The 21,586-nt window shown below is 37.2% G+C and overlaps 1 protein-coding gene and 1 long non-coding RNA gene across 3 annotated transcripts in view; one reads left to right on the top strand and one right to left on the bottom strand.

The window, feature by feature from the left end:
• LOC142977649 (uncharacterized) overlaps nt 1-13,987 on the top strand; it is a 34,936-nt gene extending 20,949 nt beyond the window's left edge. Inside the window, exon 3 of the long non-coding RNA XR_012959715.1 lies at nt 11,568-13,987. This is a non-coding gene — a long non-coding RNA (uncharacterized LOC142977649). The remainder of the gene's footprint in view (nt 1-11,567) is intronic.
• Mmp2 (Matrix metalloproteinase 2) overlaps nt 1-21,586 on the bottom strand; it is a 159,379-nt gene that overhangs the window by 40,478 nt on the left and 97,315 nt on the right. The gene's annotated exons all lie outside the window — the stretch shown is intronic.

Raw genomic sequence — 21,586 nt, 5'->3', positions numbered from 1 at the left:
AATACTCGATTAATATTTTTTTTACGTGAAAATCACACCATAACCTTATTGTTTGCGGTAAAAGTCCTTCGGTACAACGTTGTTCTTAAATCATCAATATAATATATCACGTATATGGGTGAAAAGGATGAGGATCAAGTCGAAAACATTGGCGAGGAGGAGTCGCTTTCAAACCTGTCAAATGTGACAGGAAAAAGGGCGGCAAAATGTCACTATAATGGATGTGTCACCGGCATCGTGGCATAACGCGACCCGTTGGCATGCACGGCCTCAGATACACTCCCTGTGGATTAAGTAATACCAGATTTGATGAAAATTTTAATACCTACGGGTGACATGTGACCGCAGACGAATACCGGTGACACAATCTGTTAGTTCTTTTGTTTTGGGTTACATAATAAATTATTTGTACTAAATATTAAAGGTAGCGGAGTCATTGAATTAAAAAGGAATCACAAAAATACGTAGATATAATTAAAGTAACTTAAAAAAGAGGAAAGGTTTTCAAAAATGTATTCGAAATTATTTGTAAGTTGATCGTTTCACTATCACATTGGGATTAAATGCAGATTTAAACGAATGTTCTCTTGTAATCAGAATAATGAATGCGATCGTTCAGAGCGATAGTCAATAAATACGGTTCGGAAAACATGTCCCGCCATGATGGATGATGCGACGTGATGAAAGATAGAGACAGATAGATATCTGTTAATAGTCTTTACTGACTGTCATCATTCAAACTTTAAAACAAATAAGTACGTATTTAAGTTTATTTATTTGAAAATAAAGTTTCGTCGATTGTCTTTAAATTCGGAATCATAGACAGGCGAAGAATTGCTTTCTATATTTTTGCAATAAAAAAACATGTTAAAATAAACGAACACGATATAAAATAAAATAAAAAAAATGTTCATAGTTATTTTATTCGCTTAGATAAGCACTCTAAAATAACAGGATATTCAAATATTAGTTATCATTGGAATTTTAGAAGTGCGCTTTATTTTTAGTGCCTAACAAAAAACGAAACTGATATGTATTTTGTTCCGGTATGTGCGATAACACTTGAATTGTGTTTCCATTTACTATTTTAAAATACCTTTAAAATATTTAAAATAGTCACATATTAGTTATATTTGTATATACTTAACAAAAAATTAACAAAAAGAACAGTTGCTGAGTGTTGTTGTGTTAACTTTTATCAAGACACTTGGAAAATGTGAGCTAGCTGGGTTTAAGGATTCGATATGAGTACTGAAAGTATCTAGCTGGGTAAGGATATGATTTGAGTACTGAAAGTATCTCGGTGGTTCAGATGATATCATCGAGCTGACATTTACCAACGGCCATGTTGGTCGTTATCTGTCACCGCCCCCTACGATCCGTTTCACTTGCAACCTGATAGGGGGCGACGCCGGGCGGCGCGACTACTCGCCCTGTAATGGCTACCACGGCCCCTTTTTTATTACTGACCCGCTAGTAAACAGATCATTCGGGTTTGTGGTGTTATAAAAACGAAATTAACTCTGGCCGGTAGATGTCCAGATATCCTCAGTGCTCACTGCCCTACTATTAACATAAAATCGCGTGTCACGCACATTCCGCACTTTAAAGCGTCTCAGAAACATTAACCATCGCTGTATTGCCGAGCTTAACGTCCGAAAAGTACATCAACTCGGTATTACTCCAATATTCTGGCTCCTGCCGACTATCATTCGAATATTTGCAGGTGCAGTGTAACATCATTTGGCACGCGAGCTTATTTTATGTCAAACGTTGGTAATGTGTATAGCTGGTTCGTACTAATAGTAACGGTTAATATCAGTAGTATATTATAATAACAAAACTGTGTTGTGTTGTGTGCGATATGATTAAACAATTCATAGTTATCACTTCCTATGCGGCATCCGCCACGTCCTCCGCGTTCATTATAGCTGTAGGTACATAACGTCATTACACTAGCTGTGCCTATACGAGTAGTGCATGCGACCACGAGAGGATCCATTGTGCACTCGGATATTGTGTTAATAGATTAATCCAATCAAAATATTAATTCCACAACGCGGCTCGTTTCTACCTATTTACATTTCAATCGCACGATTTATTCGTTGAATTTGAGATATTCATCGACAACAATGTTCATCATTGATCCTATTGGGAGACATAAATACGTTTTTATAAAGCTCTACATGGCCCTCTGACTTCCGTGTAGATGTTCCATGGATAAACGAAATCTATATGTTAAAACAGAACGTCAGCTAGGTATATGAAATCGTTTACATTGGGTGTATTACTCGATTGTGCATTTCGACATCGGAAAATTCGGGGATTTAAATTTAAAGACTTAGTAGTAAAGTGAAGATATAATACTAAACTTTCAGAAAATATGTAATAGAAAAACTCTGATACGTATGAAAATCTATACGTAATCATTTATTGGAGAAGATCGTTGCGGCAACTCGAGTCGTCCGCAACGTGAGCCTCTCGGAGTACTGCCGAGGGACCCATGAAAGCCTCTGTTTAAATAAGGGTCTAACTGTAAGGATTGCTGCTCGAAATAGCACTTTGTAACACCATCGCCTGAAATAGAACATATCACTAACACTCGAATAACAGATATCTTCAATATGCTGAAGGTGCAATTATACCAAAAATGGAGTTTGTTCCAGCGAGCTTCCGTCTATGTTTTTCAAATAAACAGAGCTTATAGTCACGAAGTAGGCCATTATTATAATTATAGTAGTAGGTAGAATCGAGTGGATGTTTAAATATGAACGCAAATTGTAAATTATCCAGAGCAAGTCTGGTGGCGCGTGCTCGCCCCAACCCGCTCGGGATTAGAGTCCCAGTTGTGCGTTTGTGCTGTTATTCCAGCATTCACGTATAATATCCCTCTATTGTTTCTACTAGAAAATCCTTTTGATATTCCGCTTCAAAGAGTAGTGAATACAAAAAATCTGACCGCAAACCGCTTTTAATTACCAAATGCAAGCGTCGATCCTCGCTTTTATATTTTTCCACTTCAGTGCGTTGCGTTGTCACAAACCAGTCGATCAAAAAAGTTGTTAAAGCCATAGTGAGTGGTCATCAGGCTCTACCGCAAGACAATTGAGTCCACATGGGGCAGCGATAACAAGGGTTACAAGAGATGAAATGAGTCGGGGTCAGTGCGCGCTCTCAGGACTCAATATTTGCGCTGCAATACAACTTTTATTGCGAGGATCAACACGCTCGTACCAAATATAGGCGTGGAAACGACACCGAACTGTAACATTTTAATGAATAGACATAAAATCATGTTCAACGTCGAAGCTTATGTGAATTTGGCTATTTGTGCAAATGTGTCTAAACCTAAACAGTTGATGCTCTCGAAGTTACTTGCAGTTTGCAGGATAACATTTTTCTAGTGTCATTTGTTGGAGTCGCGTGAGATTGGATGATATTACGTCTGTGTGACGAAGACGAGCGTGTAGCGGAGCACTTCGCAACTGCACCGACGACAGCTGGCTCTCTTTATTTGATTTCAAACTATACGTAGGAAACATTTGAGTTTTCTGTCAACGCTAGGACACATTTCGAAGAATATCTGCTCTAATGAAATAGATCTACATAAATGTCGATTTTGCAGTCGATTATATCAAATTGTTGCCAGGGCACTTAGGGCCGTTTTGCTGAAACTGCGTGGAACGCGTTCAGTGATTGCCGTTGCGGATATTGTTTGGAGATAGGTATAGGCATTAAAACCGTTGTTGTACAAACGTGGGTCGCGAACATCGTGCGTGAGCAATATCGTTTGGGACAGATGGCGGAGGGCGGGGCCGTGCCCGGTCTGTTTGCGTCTGGGCCTCGGACGGTCAACAGCGGCGGCAAACACGCGTGCGAACGCTCATGTGTCGGCGCTTGTTGCTATTTTGTATCAATACAACTTGTGACCCGTTCAATTTGTCTGCTCTACACTATCCAACACCAATCTACGCTTCTCTACATTTCTCTCTATCTGTCTATGTGTGTGCGGTTACGCTATGATGAACAGCATTCAAGTGTTTCCATCTGATTCGTATTTGCGCTTTTATTATTGTTTCTGTTTCAATTACCCTCTGAAATGAGGTGCAGTGAAATGAGTCTCTAGTGTGCATATTTCTTATTCGATAATTTCGATATGGACATGCTTTTGAAATAATTAATGTGGTATATTCGTTCGTTAATAAGCTGCACGCTAACACTTGCCTCAATCGGCGCGCGTTTACCTTCTTTGGGTTGAAGTTAAAAATATTAACTTTGATTGCAATACAAGTGACGCCTTTTGTAAAAAATCGTTTGTGATATATGACATGTATATAAGGACTTAGGTATAGGTATTCAACATAAGACCTTTATGTATTATCGGATTTTATAGTTAGGACGTCTGCACAAAGCGTGGTCAAAAGGAATCTCGTAAAATACATGTAAATGTAAGAAGTTTTGTGTTAGCAAGTCTATAAAGAGAGCAAGGAGCTGTAATTCCTTTTTCAAATTGCAGCGCCACGATGCGCTGATGGAGATTCATTGAACCAGCGAATCATTTATCAAGCCAACATTTCTTACTCACTTTTATACAGCACATCCTAGATTTAAACTTTATTCCACTCACTCGTTAAAGCCCCGTATAGTACTGCATACTATGATTGCTCTCTTATTTTTGAAGCTTTTTGTGAGCCCACAATACTATGAATGTGGATTTTTCGTTTGTAGGTTCTCTGATTTTAATTCTGGGTTTTGGTATATTCATAACATAAATAAAAAGTATATAAACTATACTTCATATTATGTATTTGTATATACGTATGCCATCAAAAACATTCTGTAAAAACCTCAAGTCTCGCCGTAAAAAGTTGTGAGATCTATATAATACCAAGTCGATTAATTTATTTAGTCTCTACTTAAAGGACCTTCTGTCTTAAGTTATTACGTATGTTATTATCATGCCAATTTTAAAAAAATACCTTTAAAACAAATAGACCGACCTGGCCATCGCATGATTTGATTATAAATTATTAGTATGTATCACACTACACAGCACGACGAGAAGTTAATGCTCCTGAAATGTTAATAATGGCGAATTTGTGTTTTCTTGCGATGACCAAGTCGATCTATTTGTTTTAAAGGTATTTTTTAAAAATTGGTATGATAATAACATACGTAATAACTTAAGACAGAAGGTCCTTTAAGTAGAGACTAAATAAATTAATCGACTTGGTATTATATAGATCTCACAACTTTTTACGGCGAGACTTGAGGTTTTTACAGAATGTTTTTGATGGCATCTCACTTCTTTTTGTAGAGCGAACATATTAAGTCCAATTTGTATGGAAAAACGTATTTTTTTCATAATTCAACATATTTTCTTATGGGAATGTTGTTCAGTTTCATGGGCTAAACACCCTTACCCACCCTTTACCCCCTCCCGTTATGCCTCATATAGTAGGTACCTATTTACACCTATTTATTTTATTTTCTACAGTAATAATAATTCATTAACTGCAAATGTAACCTTGTAATCTTATACATTTATATGGGATTACAAAGTTATTGTTGCAGTTGTTGTATTTAGAAAACTGGACCGAAATTAGAAAATATTAAATTTTTCCCATGATTAAGACACTAAACCCTATTTGTATTCTAAATTTTAAGCTTCTAAGTCTGCTAGAAGTACCTTAGACTTTTGATGATCGGTGAGTCAGTGAGTCAGTGAGTCAGTGAATCAGTGAGTGACAAAATTCAAAATTTTAACAAGTTGTCATTCTTAAACTACTGGTTCAAATTGACTGAAATTATAAATATACCGTGTTTATACAATGACTGATTAGTTGCTGAAAATCCAGGCTTCTTGTTTTATCCACAACGAAATTATAGGGGTGTCAAAAATAGCCCGAATTGCTTCGAGAAAAGGATGTTACGGCCGTGCCGCTTTTTTTTTGCTCGACTTGCGGGGGCACTTCCGTGCCCCCAGATATACGATATTATGTGTTCGTAGATATAAATGTTTCTTTGGCGGTTGGAGTCAGTTGAGTTGTCTCTTGGGTATGATGAGATACACTATCTAAATGGGTTACACTTACAATCTGTACTTTGTAACGGGTGTGCGTATATTACAAAAATAATCAATGCATATACAGACATAGTATGTACATATATACATATGTGTATGTATTATTATATAGTTTGGATGTTCCATCCAGAGTTGACGCTGATGACAGTTGTTTGTTTTATTTCCGCAGGCTCGTTTGCTCGTTTGCTCGTTTGCTCGTTTGCTCGTTTGGCTACAGACAAGAAACAACTTCGCACACACGTCGTCATTTTTATGAAATTGACTTTTCGAGTGACAGCTGCCAAAATCTCCACATGTTACAAAGTACAGAGAAATATCATGATTAAGTGTTGTCATATGCGGGACTTGCCATTTGTTACATGATTCTTTTACGACGGCTTACAAACAAATGATCCTTATTTCAAACGAAAAGTTTTAGACAACTACTAATTTATACGGCTACTTAAACCAGACAACAACATGAATTAGGACATTAGAACTCTCTTACTAAACTCTCTTATTTGTTAATGTTTAATATTTTTTGTTGGTATCTTACTATGTCGTTACAAATTCTGCAAGTTCCGTATTCGCATTAAGTTGTATAAGATTTATTACACAATAAGAAACAACCGCGGAAAGTTTCGCGTTTGTTTCTTCAACAATATTAAAACAGCGATATACAACTGAGAAGTATTGAAAAATTTGAGGCTGAGAAACATCAGTTCACGGAACACGAAACCGGCACACGAATAGAAGTTGGCCGGCGTGGCCGCGGGCGCTTAACGCTTCGTGCTCTAGTGGCAGTATGCTGTGCAATACTGTACAATACTGCTCAGCGCTGGCAAGTTCCCGCGCTCACCAACTGCCGCGCGTACAGACGACCATGTAAAACTTTCAGCTACTTAAGTTATATTTCACACCCAATTTATTCCCGAGTAGCAATCTAAACGCGATAAACGTAGTTCGCTTTTGCTCTTTTATTACCTACCTGTGGGGTTACTGACTCACCATGAGTGCTTGTTCGATTTAATCCCGATCTAAATCTATTCTGGAAGCGCTATCTGAACCTTTATTGAAATTAGCCACTTTCGATCGTCCTACCACCGATAATATCACGGCGTATGGAGGACTGGAGTATTAGTGGTCGCTGGGTAGTTTTTTTTTATTTATTTATTTTTTTTTTTTTTATTAAAAAAAGACAACTCCCGCACTAAGAATTGCTCTTGTGTCGCGGGGACTGAAGTTTAGTCACCGTAATAAATGTAATAACAGGCGATGTCGTAAACCATAAAAAATATAAAGACGCAATATTGGTTTAAACATAAAACAGCGGTTGATATCTAAAAAAACTCTTAAAAGTAGTATCAATCCAATTTCCCTATTGGGGTTCTGAGTGTCACCGCATAAAATAAAAATACCTACATAACAGCCACCCCCTACCTCCGGCCGATGAGGGGGGAAGAAGGGTGGTACTTGTAATAAAAATTCGTTAATACTTATTTGCTGTATTAGTACACGTATGGATATTCGCTTTATATGGCACGATCAATATAGACCCGCCATCTTCAACTATTTATTAACTTTGTACCGCAATGTTTCCTTTACGGAACCACTAAGACTCTCGGCGGAACTGACGTCAATGATAATAATATATTTGAAGGTCGGCTAACACGCCTATAACTTAAGGGTACGCCTCTCAGCATTTGGGAACCATACATTTATATCTATAGGTAACTGCTTACAAAACTTAATTTCCAAAAAATATAACGTAGAGACTATCTTAATTACGTTTTAATAATTTTGTATTCCGAAATAAAGATCCTTTACATCTTGATTAGCCAAGATTAGGGTGGTTTAAAAGCATTAGGGGTTTGGCAAACAATGCAGGCGATTATCTGGTGAATGGTTGTCAGTAGCATCGGGCGCCGGCCGGCGAGCCCGAGTTATTGTAATATGTAAACGAGCTCACTGGCCGCCACTTAATTGTCCCGTCAATATTAAACTTAAATGTTTGTGCCGTCATTTATACTTAATTGAATATTTAGCTTTTCTGCTAGCGATTAATATTATTTCTATAACTATGTTATTTATAATGTAAAAAGTTATGTACAATAAAGTTGTTAATAATTAATACAATATAACATCGATTCGTATAGATATCCTGTATTATTAAATTACTCGTATCTCTAAATTTTCAAGTATCAGTAGCAAGTAAGTATTTAGCTTTTTTAGTAGAAACTTTTGTGATATTTGGACAATTAATAAATTCATTCGGGACGGGTCGATTGTTTCTAATGGAGATATAGAGTTCATTCAACTTTGATTACCTAGTTAGATATTTCAAAATGAAAAACTGTACTCAATAACTTCTCATATTTAATAACGTTATAGTGCTTTCGACTGACTCAATAATTATATTGTTCTTTAATATGTGTATTTAAGTACGTATGGGGCTTCTAAATGAAATTTACGAATGATTGAATAGTAAATTATATGAAAAAAATAAGATTAAATGCCGACGTAATAAATAAAATACCCACAAAAGGAAGTTAAAATGTGACGTGAAACATTTGGAGCAATTTAATTATATTACGATTTCTAGATTGATCAGTTTGGTAAATTAATACGAATGGTACGGCGCAGGTGTCTGCCACTCTGGCCACAGGCGGTCGCTAAGATGTTTTCATGACTCAGCGCTCAGAGCGAAACTTTAGACTAAAGCTCTGTCTGCCGTATCGACTGATGACACTCTAACTGAGTTTTGCATGTTCTGGTGCAAGTTTTCATATTGTACCAAAATTTAATTAACTTGTTTGCGGACTGTCGAAAAAACCGCCATTAATGTACTTAATTCGGCAATTAAAATTTAATTTGATTGCGGGCGCGCGGCCTGCGGCGGCAGCGGCTACACCTGCAGGACTAAGTAAAATGAAGTAATTCGACTCGTTGCGGCACGTCCCCGGCATTACTTACCATCTAGCAACAATTTGTTTTTTCCCACCCTCAAGAGAAACTCGAGCAAGCGCGCCCTGCTTTTTAGTCCCAATTTATTCTTCCAATAAACTTTTCCGCTTTGCTTTTTGCACGGAAAATGTGCCTAAAATATTTAAACAGTTTATGTTTTCGTTCACATCCTTATGTTACTGCTTATGAGCTCAATATTACTCGATGATACCGTTCGCAAACTCTTAATGCCGTTCGTGCCCATCTAACTTACGTAACCTGAATCACGAAACGGTATGTAAATAATACGAAAACTTTGTACGCAAAAACGAACCACAAAAATCTTCCTATTTAATTTGGTTGTTTTGGAGCGTCAGTTGTAAAAAGTCAATTCCTCCTCTAATTTGAGGCTTAAAAGAATGAATTGGAGACGTTTGAAACGACCGCGAAATTGAAAAAAGGAAGCGGACAATCTATGACAATCAGTATTTGAGGGTACCTATGCGGAGAACGGCTGTACGCCCAGTGGCTCGCGGCTCTAACGGGCCGTGACAATCGCTTCCATGCTAAATGTCATGGTGGCCATTGTTCTACTCCGCTCCCCGTGCCCCTCGAGTTGGTCGCGCCACCCTAACTTTCCCTACTGAAGCACTGGCATTTACTCCCCACACCCTTACCTCCGTTAATGAAAAATGTAGGGCTCGGGATATTGATTATAGTTTTTACTCGTGTTTGTACGGTGAAATATTTCACAGCGTTACAGACGCAACAGAGGAAAAGTTTCGCAATTAAAAACTTGAATGAATGTAAGTAACTCATGTCCTGAGTAGGAAAAAAGCTGCTCGGATCGTCATTTTATTACCAAGGAAATATGGCCAGTCCGTATATTTATTTACTTAGAGCTATTATATTTGTGTATACTATATATTTTACTCATAAATTAAGCATAAAATTAAGCTTAAATATTTAACAGAACTTGAGTTATTGTGAAGTAAATGAATAAATGGGTAAGTTTCCTTATAATGGAAAGTCTCAGACTCACTTTAATCAGGTCTAATCAGTTTTATTGCCACCTTAAGCAAATTATGACAATGAAATAGTGAATTTAGTTGAAGTGAAGTAAAAGTGGGTGTGGGGGGATGTTAACTTAATATGGCGGGGGCATCACGGCAATTTGTTCGAGACGAACCTCCAGTCTGGCTGAGTGCTGGCAATATCAGGGTTGTCCTCATCACTCTTATGGCTAACATCTATTATTATCAAGACGATGTACCACATTATACACTGATTTTCTGGGTTAAGCGGAACTTTCGGGATCGTACCACTTTTTCAGATAGTACCTTTATTAGTATCTTTATTAGGACAAATACAAGTATTTATACTATTGCTGCAATTTGTAGTACAAATCATTTTAGGTACAAAGTTTGCACCTAATATGATTTGTTAAAAGAATCAGAAGTTGGAAACAAATAGGTTTGCATATATTAAAATTTGAGAATGAACGTGTACTGCCTAATTCTATGCCCAAAAATAGAGGAGTTTTGCGGGAAACAATATAAGATAAAAATATTTTTCCTAGCACCAACTCGACAACTTTCTCTACCTAAATTATGAAGTACATATAGAGGTATGTTATCATCAAAATACCATATTTTTTTCTCTTAGTATTATATTACATTCAGTGCTCGGCAGCCCTATAACAAGTTTACGCTTGCGCTATCGAAGGAAATCGCGCGAAAAGTGATTATGGATCGGTAAGACCTTTAGCTTAAAACCTGCACATACCTACCAGGAGGCCATCAATATGGCGAACACACACACACGCGGCCATGTTTACGTCATTCATGCACACAGACGCGGCGGCGACAACTTCATTAGGAAGCCATAAGACGCTGTCGAGAGCCATCAGGCGACAGCTTTAGCCACCTATTAAGCGGTTCTTTAACAACCTGTCGGTGATCAAACTTTTCTATTTTTTATTTGATTAAAATAGTTAAATTATATTGACAGCGATTTCTTAAACGTGGTTATTTAGTAATTCACGCACATAGATAATGGGATAGTAATAATAGTAATTATATCGTACTAAATATCATGTCAATATTATTTCAGTTTCATGTGTCATTAACATCGTTATTTATAAAATTGAATGTTACGTCAACGTTAATGCCTCCTCATTATTTATTCATTTATGAAACAAAAACATTTGACTGCATTTGCTTCTGACTGTGCCGACATGAATATTTTTTTGCTCGAGAGCATTCTTTGCATTGTATTTTATGCGAGCTCCGTCCATAAAAATCATAAAACGTACTAAGGGCGGCCCCCATTTGTTCCACTATTTGCATACGATACAAACGAGTGAAGACAACGATGTCCTTCTACAAAGATCGTTGGCCGCCGACAATAAAAGTGTATTTGCGAAGAAATTTAATAAAGCGGAAGTGGACTGGTGTTAGGGCGCGCCCCGAGTGCCTCTGGACGTACTCGTAGGTGTATCGGACCTCGCCGGCCTTGTTATAGCGGCAGTAATAGTAATTCATATTTATTTGACTCGCAGAGTGGTGCCGGCGATTGCGGTGACGTTGACGCCCTCCGGCTCGGCGCGGCGCGGCGCGGTGCGGCGGCACGTGGTCGACGTCGCACTTTAGATAAATATTGTTACAACACACGTTTAATTTAGTTTATAGTTCATTTGGTGTGTTAATAGTTAATTACGCAGTTTGTTTGTTAATGAGTCACAGCGATCGATGTCGGTCGGGAAATTCATATGATACTGTAGAATTGGTTCAATTGACAAACTGTTTAGTTAAACTCTAACTTTAACGTTAAGATAACGTAGTTACGAATACCTAAGTTTTCTTAAACAATTTTGACTTTACCGAAGATCAAAGAGTTGGTATTATTATTTTATTGTTATATATCATTTTCCATCGTTACATGTATCAGATTGGTAAGGAATATAATTTAATTTTTTTTACAATGAAATGGATTACGTGGGATTTTAAAATTGAAGGGATTTGTCTATTTAGGCGTATCGTAAGCGGCTCGGGAACGCTTTGGGCCTTTACGACATACTGAGCTATATCGCTTAAATATTATAAACATGTAGATTATTTTTTCAATTTATGAATAAAATAACAGTTACCGTTGATGCGATTAAAGGGTACTTCGTGTGAATTCTGTGTATTGCTAATCAAATAACCAACTCTTGTATATTGTTATGATCATAACACTTTCATAATAATTCATCCGTTATTAAAAATAAATTAATTTTAATAATTACAGCATTAATCTATATTTGTATGTGTAATAATTTTTTCAAGCCTTGTTAACAACATCTTTCGAAAAGTGAATCTCGTAGCGTCTTCGTAGCAGCGTAGCATACGTAGCACCTTTAGAAGACTAGACTATAAACAATACTTTTAACTAAGTTTTGTTACTGATATCTAAGTTTGTAGCACAAACTTATTATTCATAATATTTATTAAGCCTTATTCCGTTGTAGGATATTAAAAAGCTGCTTTTTTGCATAAATAGTTGCGTTGTCCCAGATCCTAAACGAAGCCACGTCTGGGCATGCAAAGTTCAAAGAACTTGAAATATAGTGTATATTTCTTCGTTAGACTCGTATGTGCGTTTAATTCCGCTGTATGGGGAGGTGGCGCCGACGAGTCGCCCTACTTGTTGCTCGACGCCATCCACCCGCACTATTTACGTCCCGACCAAACAATATCGACTCTTTCACTAACTACACTCGATTGTAACGACTTCTCTACATATACGAAGATATAATGCCGTATTAAACACGTCCCTACTATTTGTTCTCGAAGTCATACTATAAATACTACATATCTGGCTTAGATGTACTCAATATAATTTAAAGTTATATCAACTTGTTTATGGTAAACTTTAATAGACATCTGTATTACATATTATTATATTGCTGTCTATTAAAGTCTGTTTACCGGATTGGAATTTACCATCATAATTATTTCTTAATATATTACATACTAACAAGACAGAGTTCATTAAGCAAAATACTGATATTAAGCCTTTATGAATAAGGGGTTAAGTAATAAGAATTATCATTAAGTGAACTGTATTAGTTTGGACCATACGAGCTAGACAATTCGAGTTCGCGCGTTAAGGGTAATAAAAGACGGACGGTTGTGTGTAATTTGCGCCTTTGCTCAGCTCATCACGACCAGATTGAAATTCCTTTCGCAGCCCCACGTCGTCGGCACCGTGGCGCCAGGCTCACTTGTTGCGTACTATGAAACGTCATAAGTACCCTTACGTGACGATATTATGCGATAGTTTGTTTTATTTGCGTCCGGCTTATCAGTCAACGTCTACATAACAGATACTTCTTAGCTATAAATGTTTATCGTGACTTTCACGCAATTACGAAAGGTAAGTTGATTGATGAAGGGTGACTGAGGTGTGCAAATGTGGCGGTGTGGTGAGAAAACTTGGTACTTTTCAGTATTATCGGTAAAAATTAGAACACCGATAAAACGGAGCAGTCTTTACTATAGTTAACAGATCGGTAGGTACGTATTAGGGATGTTTTCGAGTGATATCATATAACACTTATAGTACAATATTAAACTAGTACGACTCTTTGTTGGAATCATTAGTTCCAAATAATTATTTCTCTTTATTTCACAACAATGTAGTTATAGTTACTTTCTTACAGTTAGTTTGTTAACCCGACAAAGGATGAAAGCGTTTTCAGAAGTAATAATAAATCATTTTCTTTTCTTAGGAATATTGTTTTCATAAAACGATATTTTATCGTCTTCGATGTGAAAAACGAATATAAGAACAGCAGTCGTATTGAAAAGCTACCTACGCATAGTGAAAAAGTTCAAAGCTTTTTAAATTGAATAAGTCGAGTCGAGTGGAGAAGCCGTTCGATGCTCCTATGTGAAGAAGCAAGTAAATGAACTACGAGTGAAGTTAATAAAACCAATTTGCCTCGCGCGAGCTCCAATCAGTTTCTTATAACGCTGTTCCTACACAGAACAACGGTCACGTTTGCTGATTAATGGTGAAATGTTCACATGCTATAATTAATTAGTCAACAAATTAATATTGTGAGGCTTGCAGTTGACGTGGGTGCAGGACGTCGGCGACGTGCGTCACGACGCGCCTTGATTGCGCTTTCCGTCATTGCTGCAGTTTAATTAAAGAAGACTTACAGTTTAGTTATTTACATGTAAGTAATAGGGAGCAGCGTCGCCGATACGTCGCGCCGGAGGAGAACTGAATCCTGACTAATGACACACGTTTGGTGTTTGATAATTGTTTGAACGTTGTTGCTGCGCTCTACTCGAGTAATTGCTGCTGGCTGTTATGTGGTGTAAGGAAAGTACTATATTTTTGGTCTCGTATAGAAAAATAGCATGTAAAATGAGCTCTGAATTTTTTTGAGATTGCGCAGGCGATAATCTATGTGCTGCGAGATCGTAAGTGGTATTAAAGAAAAAATAAAATTCTTTACGATACTAAAGATGGAAATCTCGGCATGTATGAAAGAAATACAGACATTCTTGGGGGCAACACAGCCCCGAGCGGGCACTTAGCTTGGGCTATTAAGGGCGCCGTGACCGCCAGCGCGACGAAACGACGAAAACTATAAAACCGTTAAAGCAACGTTTCAGCAGCCGTAAAGAGCGTCGCAAGATCTGTTGACAATGTCGCCCCAACCCGCCATAAACCGTATGCACCCGGCGAAGTTGTAAAACTTAATGGCACTCTGATTAAACTTATCTCCCAGGCTAGCAAATCACGACCTTCGCTAATAGCTCTCGTTCATTCACCGAAACTTGCAATTTTTATTAGTTGCATTGTATTAAAATGCTATAAACCGGATGGTTTCCGAGAGAATATGTCAAGTGTAGAGTTATGGCTTCTTGGCGCGCCGCCCGCTCGCTCGCCTCGACATTGGTTTGTTGTCCTAATACGTTTACTTGTGCATTGTACAAATAGCTACACTAAATGCTTTAGGATGCTCTATAAATTGCACGACCTACCCGCAACTGTGTGTTTGTATAGCCCTGTGATTTGATTCATCGCCGAGTTACATCGAAGTTGACCGCTTACATCGAACTTAGTTACGGCTTGTAAGAAATAAAGGAGAATTTTTAAGTTTTACCAACAAATATAAAGTAACAAGTACTCAGCTAGATTCAAAGATAAGAGATCTTCTTCTAAGCGGGTGGACTAACGAGGCGTAACTTTAAAATACTTTCATTTATACCGAGCGCTCGCGATATCCCGTACAGACGTCTTTATGTACAAACTTGTATACTTAGCGTCGACTGTATGATCACACTGAGACACCAAAAAAGTCCTGATAGTGCGGGGTAATGCGAGCTCGCATAAAACGGCGAGGACTCTCAAAACGCTTTACAAGTGCTGGAAGGATGTTATAAAGGTTTTACGATCGCGTTCCGTCAGTGAACGTTGCATTGGCCTTAATGGACGACCTAAGTGCATAGGGACATTCATGACAGCGGTAAAGCGGTAAGAAAACGTTTGCAATACGAATGGTAATACCACTAACGGTTCATTAAAGGGAAATAAACGTGGCCGCACTTGCCGGAACGTCGGTTGACGCTTACAGTTATGACCGACACGTACCGCGATGCCAGCTCCATTGATCTGGGGGCACGGAAGTGCCCCCGCAAGTCGAGCAAAAAAAAAGCGGCACGGCCGTAACATCCTTTTCTCGAAGCAATTCGGGCTATTTTTGACACCCCTATAATTTCGTAGTGGATAAAACAAGAAGCCTGGATTTTTAGCAACTAATCAGTCATTGTATAAACACGGTATATTTAAAATTTCAGTCAATTTGAACCAGTAGTTTAAGAATGACAACTTGTTAAAATTTTGAATTTTGTCACTCACTGATTCACTGACTCACTGACTCACCGATCATCAAAAGTCTAAGGTACTTCTAGCAGACTTAGAAGCTTACAATTTAGAATACAAATAGGGTTTAGTGTCTTAATCATGGGAAAAATTCAATATTTTCTAATTTCGGTCAAGTTTTCTAAATACACTAACTGCAACAATAACTTTGTAATCCCATATAAATGTATAAGATTACAAGGTTACATTTGCAGTTAATGAATTAAATTATTATTTCTGTAGAAAATAAAATAAATAGGTGTAAATATGTATCTACTATATGAGACATAACGGGAGGGGGTATAGGGTGGGTAAGGGTGTTTAGCCCATCAAACTGAACAACATTCCCATAGGAAAATATGTTGAATTATGAAAAAAATACGGCTTTCCATACAAATTGGACTTATGTTTGCTCTATTCGCTCTACAAAAAGAAGTGAGATGCCATCAAAAACATTCTGTAAAAACCTCAAGTCTCGCCGTAAAAAGTTGTGAGATCTATATAATACCAAGTCGATTAATCTATTTAGTCTCTACTTAAAGGACCTTCTGTCTTAAGTTATTACGTATGTTATTATCATGCCAATTTAAAAAAAAATACCTTTAAAACAAATAGATCGACTTGGTCATCGCAAGAAAACACAAATTCGCCATTAACATTTCAGGAGCATTAACTTCTCGTCGTGCTGTGTAGTGTGATACAAACTAATAATCAAATCATGCGATGACCAGGTCGATCTATTTGTTTTAAAGGTATTTTTTTTAAAATTGGCATGATAATAACATACGTAATAACTTAAGACAGAAGGTCCTTTAAGTAGAGACTAAATAGATTAATCGACTTGGTATTATATAGATCTCACAACTTTTTACGGCGAGACTTGAGGTTTTTACAGAATGTTTTTGATGGCATAGAATTGTCAGCTTTGTGCGGGACAGGAAACGGGATGCTGAAGCGCTGTCTAAAAATATTTTGATAAAGGATTGTGTGGCGTCGTTCTGTGATATGATTGTGCTCAAATTGAACAGGCTCGTTCATATTTAGATCATTACTTAATGTTACATTAGTTCCGATGAGTAGCGGTTTCGTAAACAAAATGTACGATTAATGGTCGTTTAACACGTACATTTTCAACGAAACAAAATGCAAAATAAATAGTAAGTTAAATAAAAGCTTTCAAAGCGGTGCTCTTGACTCAATGTTTGATTTACTTTGTGTTGAAACGTTTATCTAGAGTGATTCATCACGTTGGACAATAATGAGGGAGATTCAGTTCCCAAGTAAAACAAATCCCATGCCATCGATTAGTAACTCGACACTTTTTGAGATAAATTTTATTATTTGTTTGCTTTGTAAATGAGAATGTACTGGTTATGAATCGCGATCATGTGTCCCTTATCAGTACTGACAATAACATTTATAGTTATTGTGAAAATGCATTTCCGTAAAGAATACGTACATACGTAGTTAGTCTACAATTTAGTTAATAGGTATTAGTATCGTTCCTACAAAATAAGTGATATTTTGATTTCTGACACATACATTCAAAAATACCTTTTCAGTTGATTAGAATTCATAAATGAAAATGCTAATGAACCTCAAACTAATACAATCAAAAGTAATTCGATTCCCAGGACCTTTTATTCAAACAGTAGTGTATAACTATTTGATCGAAGGCAACTACTCAACCGAATCCACTCGTAACTCTGCCCTTTCCAATCCAATTCCATAAAACACAGTGCTATTTCAAGTTTCAATCAACATGTCCCGGAATCGTTTTACTGGGTCATTGTACCAGGAACACAGACACTCGCAGGTGATATAGGCTTTATATAGGGTGTGCTAGGCAATGGCTAGACAGACGTCGGCGTCGAGCTTGTTTTAGCGGCTGATCGATACCTACCCCCGGCCCACCGCGCCCTACTTAGCTGCTGGCCACAACTCTATTTTCTTTTGCCCTTTATTTGAATACAACGATGAATTTATTATGAAACCCCCATTGCGATTACCCACCTCGTGTATTTTATGTAGTTGAAACAAATAGTAATGGAAGATATTATGTCCAATAAATAATTCAACGTTTACAAAAGGAATAGGAATCACCCGATAAAATTCCAATGTACATTCCGAAAATAGGAGTAAAAGAAATTGAGCGTCGAAGAAATGTTGATGTATGTATAATTCTTCCTTTCTGCGTGTTTCTGTTAGGATTTTTTACGTTTGAAATCGTCTTCATTTTAAAAGTGACTACATAGCGTGATGTATAATGAAAGAAAACAAACCACAATTTTATTCGCCAAAAAACAAAGTGACAGAAGTCAGCGCTGTGCGGCCGAGCTCAACAGCTAATTACAAAGAATAGTACCCGAGCTCGGTGCGGACATTATTAAGTAGCTACTATGAACCCTCCGCTTTGTAAACTCGGAAATAGGTAGGAATCGTCCGCATTTTTGGCATACTTGCGACAACCAGTCTAGAAAGTGTCGTTCGAGAATTTATGGTAAAATGTAAGACCCTGACAAATGAACTTTACGCAGTTCGACGGGACGTGATGCCGAAGCCAATGTGGATGTAAAATAGATTCAACAACATCAATTCTCCTCGTGCTGTTTTATTTAACTTTCTTCAGTGTAGCGTACGTTGCACGTGTAATAAAAGTACGTTAAAGTGCAAAGACTGGCGTACGGGACACGCGAACTACAACAACCTAGTATATTTTCAATAATTTTGGACAATTATAGTTGTCACTAAAATAAAAACATATGATTTAAAAAACCGCGTATTTAGGGGGTGACTTGTTCATTGTTTATTCGATGTCCACTGTGTCGCAGCAGCGTTGATGAACACATGACGTTTAACATAGAACCGAGCAGCAAATCACACATCCAGCTCTAACAAACAATCCATCTCAGAATTGTTGCCCTTTGTGTTCAACCTCTTTTGGCCAGATTTACTTTATATCACTGCGTGCCTAGGCCTGCCGTACTCGAACTTTTGCGCTTGTTCGAAATAAGTAAATCTATTTCTAGTGACGAGTTAAAATGTATTTGTTATATATTTTTGCCAATATAAAACCAAGTGACGGCTTCTTGTTTAAATTTCATGAGTTTTAAATATTAAAAGGTTAAAATAAAACTTGTCTGAAGCAAAAGTAATGTGAAGTGTTATAAAACGAGATTGTTTTGAAAACTAGAATGTGAGTGTTGAGAGAGTTTAGTAATAGAATCATAAGTCGGTGGTTCCCCGCAGTGTGCAGTGTTTCTGTGCAAGTCTTCTAAAAGGTTTTCCTTTACGAGAAAAACTTTTATAATTAAAGGACATCAAAGAACCTCGCGATGGGGTTACACTTTGGATCGTTATTCAAAGCGGCTGTAACCGAGATAAGGGATCTTTTGGCGCCTTTTCAATGAAAGTTTATTTTATGAACTGTGACAAGGAGATAAATTTTGTTCCTATACATAATATTTAGGAATATTTTATTTGAAATTTATTTTACGTAATTATTTTCTGATGAGACAAAGTTAACAGATAAGGAGCAAGTGCAAAACTAATTCATTCTGGTTTACTTTTAAATTCGGACAACAGTGTCGAGTCCACATTAGCGCTGTGGCAGCATTGGAACAGTAATCAAGTCTCCACTAGCGACTGCACAGTAATTGATTGGTCCCAGACGCAGACAACAAAAGATAATGCCGAGTCTCGTGGTAAAAGGATTTGTCAACTGCTGCGCCAGTAATTAAATAAATATACTATTTGTTTCTTCCCCGGTTAGTATGCGCTGACGTTTTATCAGCCATCGTGTGGTCTTTGTCAGGAGCAATTTGTGTAGTAAATTGCTACGATAAAAAACGCTACGAAATGCTACGCTGCTACGTATAGATTTGCCAAATTCTTTTATTTATGTACTTTAATACTCTTGGTTGCAATAATAATGTTTGGAAAAGCTTCATTGGATACTATTTCTGCTCGAAATAAACGTATGAGTATACTATGGTTATTGGATTTATTAAAAGCATTTTTTATATTTATCTATATCAAAAACTCGTAGAAAATTGATTTCATATTTTTTTAGTTTATAATAGTTACGTTTTATTTTAATTTAGGACCTATTAGCTTCTGAATGATACTGACCTATTATATTTATGTCATATTGGGCCCAGAATAAGAGAATTATCTCAAATAAAATTACCGTAAAGCTATAACTAACAAATCTCTCGCTTAATGTAATGTATACTTGTGAAGTAAATTCGCTTTAGTTTCAACTCAAACATATTTAGTGGTAAATACAAAACTTTTCCATTTATATCCCGTAATATGGACACGAGAGATTAAAACAGTAATTCGATACAAAAATCCCTTTTCACTATGTTTGTACGGGGTGTACATCATAGTTGGGTGGTGGGAAGGGGGACAAAAGGGTGGGACATCAATCACTGGGACCTTTTTGTCAAGTTGCCACTTCGACACGTTTCTCCAATGTTATGGTTAATTCAAGTCGACGTAGTTTGAGTTCTTACGACCAAGGGTTGATACTGATATATTTATAAAGGAACTTATTGCGCTATTGACACAAGTTAAACGGTTACTGGATTCCAGTAAAATAAACCGACCGGCAATCAACACTTTTCATTCAACAAATTTCGGGCAACACCTATTTGTTAAGTTGAACTTGGAAACGATTATCTAAAGCGATAAGGGTTTATAAAATTAGACGAAACTGTAGCGATAAAACCGATTAACTTTATCGTTGGGTTTTTAATCGTTTACGCAAACAAAGCGTGATAATGCAGCGGTGTCGACCCCCCCCCCTCCGCCTGATCCCTTTATATGCTCTCTCAACCTTTAACTTTTTAAAAACCTTCTCTGTCTACCGACAAACAATTTAACAGTATAACTTCGCCGAATAGACTTTTCGGAGGAGATTTGTTATTCACTCAAAAGTTTTAAGTGGCTGTGAAACATCGTTGTCAAAGAATTAAATAACTACTCGTTTTAAACGAATTGGTGCTTTAAACTTGTAATCATAGGGTGTATAATTGCGTGTAGTTTTCAGGTCGAGTGAACAGTTGTTAGTCTACACGTCGATCTTGAAAGTTTCGCAGCCAGGTTGCGGTGAATCGACTGTATTTCACTTCACGGAATGTAGATGTTTGTACTTGTCACGGATCGGGTTAAACTAACTTTAATAGAATTATAGTTCCCTTCTCTTACCAATAAAAAATAAAGTTATACCATTACGCCGATAAGTTTTGGTTTGTTCTGACCCGGTGTCACATGTATACATGTTTCGTTCGAGTTTCGGTCCCCAACATACACACAATGTGCAGATACCATGCAATCGGCTATAACAGCCGTAGGTACATAAAATGGTCGATGCACTTGAAAAAAAGAAAACTTATTTCTAGAGAGAGTTCCAATACTGCAAATCCGTTAAAGCTGAAATTAAGACTTTAGAGAAATAGTGATCTATAAGTACCCAAGTCTCGTCTGCTGCAGAGTTCAAATATCTTTTCTAAAATTGTATTTCGAAGTATTAGAAGAAGGGATAAATTTTGTGTTATTAAGAAAGTCTTAGGTGTTCGATAAGAGCTGTGTGTAATACCCCCCGGCGGGCAGCGCGGCCCCTCCATTAGGTGCGCGTGTTGGTCGCGGATCCCT

The sequence above is a fragment of the Anticarsia gemmatalis genome, chromosome 13 (assembly GCF_050436995.1).
Source record: "Anticarsia gemmatalis isolate Benzon Research Colony breed Stoneville strain chromosome 13, ilAntGemm2 primary, whole genome shotgun sequence".
In the NCBI taxonomy this organism is placed as follows: Eukaryota; Metazoa; Arthropoda; class Insecta; order Lepidoptera; family Erebidae; genus Anticarsia; species Anticarsia gemmatalis.
Note: the sequence above shows the minus strand (reverse complement) of the source record. Positions and strands in the feature narration are given on the sequence as shown.